The sequence below is a fragment of the Endocarpon pusillum genome, assembly GCF_000464535.1.
Source record: "Endocarpon pusillum Z07020 unplaced genomic scaffold scaffold1215, whole genome shotgun sequence".
Taxonomy (NCBI): domain Eukaryota; kingdom Fungi; phylum Ascomycota; class Eurotiomycetes; order Verrucariales; family Verrucariaceae; genus Endocarpon; species Endocarpon pusillum.
Window position 1 is genome coordinate 3,414 of NW_006913647.1, and position 2,521 is coordinate 5,934.

Sequence of the window (2,521 nt, forward strand, 5' to 3'; positions counted from 1 at the left end):
GTCGAAGAATTTCGCTAATTAGGCGGCCTTTGAAGTGTTCCTCAGCTTCCTCTGAAGGTATTAGAAGCTTATCTAGCTGAGTATCGACGGTAGAGTCATCAGGGATAGATGGAGCTAATAGAAATTAGTATAAATAATAAAATAAATAAGAAAAACAGCTAAAAACAGCTAAAAATAAATAAAAAGAGCTATTTTTGCTTACTTATATGATTATTTAGCTGTTTTTTTGACTATTTCTTTGGAATAGGCTTTGCTTTTGGCCCTCTAATTGTAGGATTTGGATGTAGAGACTCTGAAAGATAAAGAGGGCCACGTTATTGATAAATTTCAGAGTGAAATGAGATCTGAACAGTAATATGAGGCTGAATAGGCCCTGTTTGGGGGACGGAGTCAACCGGAGAGGATCTTTCATAGCTATCAGAGCTATAGCTATCTAGGGAAGAAATTTCGTCGTGATCTGTTAAGAATTAGGCGTTTTAAGAGGCTTTTCGTACACGTTTTGACCGCAAAATACGTGAATTTGAGGGGTTTTTGATAGAATTCGACTGGTTTTCAGCGCTTTCAATAGATAGCTTGCTGATAGTGCGCTTATGCAAGGCAATTAAGGCGCTAGCACTTAATTCTGGCGCTGATTGAGCTGAAATTCGTGGAGAAATCGCTATTTTAAGTGATTTTAAAGAGTTTTGAATGGGTTTTAAAGATTTCTGAGTAAAAGGAGCGAATTTGAGGTAATAGAGTTGATTGAATAGATAAGGCCAAGGGCTAGTACTAATCTGAACTAATTTCGAGTTGATTTAGTAGAGAAATAAAAGAGTAAAGATAATATAAAGTAATGGAATTAATTAGTATAGAATGCTAAGTTTTAAAAGAAACAAGAAATAGAAAAGCTTTAAGCTCTTAAATTATTAATAACTTACTAACTATTTTAGTTATAACTTTTGAAAAGATTTTTGAAAAAGTCTATAAATAGATTAATATAATGTATTATTTATAAAGTTATATCTTTTATAATAATAAAGTTGATTTCAAAGTTATTTTATAAAACTATTACTTCTTTATTATTTTTTAGTTTCCTCTTCTAATATAAGCTTTATTAATCTGAAATTACTATCTTTAGATAAAGATTTTCAAAGGTTTTCAAATGATATTATTTATAGATCTCTAGCCTTAATAATTAGCCTGATGTAGCTAATTTAAGTTTTACTCTTATAATTCACTTTTTGTCACAGCTGCTATACTTGTCGGCCGCTAGCGCTAGGGCCGCCAGGTATTAATTAGCACTACACGTTAGTAAGAGGCATGCTCACTATATAGGAGCGACCCTAGTGCTATCCTTGTCAGCTCTGCAGTCTTAGAATAGCACTCAACATAGGCTAAAGATCTCGCACACTTATCGCCTGCTTCTAATATAACACGTAATATTATTCTAAGACTGCCCTTTGACTAGAAATGATTGTTAAACTATTAACTACAAGAGATCTGTATCTCTGGACCTGTCGCTAGCTTATTCTAGGTTAGTATTAATATTTGAGGTCAGACTTAAGTTTAAAGCAAGCCTCTCTAATACCCTCTGCGCCTCTAACAAGGTTAAAGAAGATAAAGAAATTCAGACCTCTAAATTTAAATAAGCAGGATCCTTATACCTAATAAGTAAAAGAATAGGGTGCCTTATATATATATATATAATAACTCTATAATTAAGGCAGAGTATAAATATAAGATTAATATACTTTAGAGCTATCAGATAGCTGCCCTATTTAAAAGAGCTACTAATCTTTTCTTTACTTTAATAATTATAATACCTTTTAAGGTCTTGTTGCCTTTTCTTTTTTAATTTATATAATACTTTATTAGAGCTAGACTACATATTAATAATAGTAATACTAACTAATAACTAGTTATTAATACATAAGAATATAGAGGCAGCCCCTTAAACTGCATTTAATATAGCTGTCTTCGACTTATCTAGCCCGGCTAGGACTAATAACCCTATTTCCTTCTGACTATTAATAACGCTACTACTATAGCTACTAGCGCCCTTAAAGAGACCACTACTATAGCTAATAATACCCTTGACTTTAACCTTAACCCTATTGCTAAGGAATCTTAAATTACTATAGCCCTTACCTTTACTATACTGACTAGGTCTGATACTAAACTCTTTTAAGCTATTATTATAAGTAAGAATAAAAATATACTAGCTAATAAGAAACCTTTAACTAAGCAAAGAGTATAATATAATAAGATAAAGGAGTTTAAGAAGCTAAAATTATATTATAAGAATAATAAAGCTATTTTAGATAATCTTAAGGCTATAATTAATAGAATTAATTATAAAGTTAAGTATATAATAAAGCCTAAATATAAAAAGATAATAATAGATTTTTATATATAATATTAGTATATTATAAAAGCAAAATAAGCTAATATTATAACAAAAAATAATAACGTGGTTCATAATCGTCCTGCGCATATAATCATCCCGCGCACTTTTCTTCTATCTTATAACGAACAACATTTA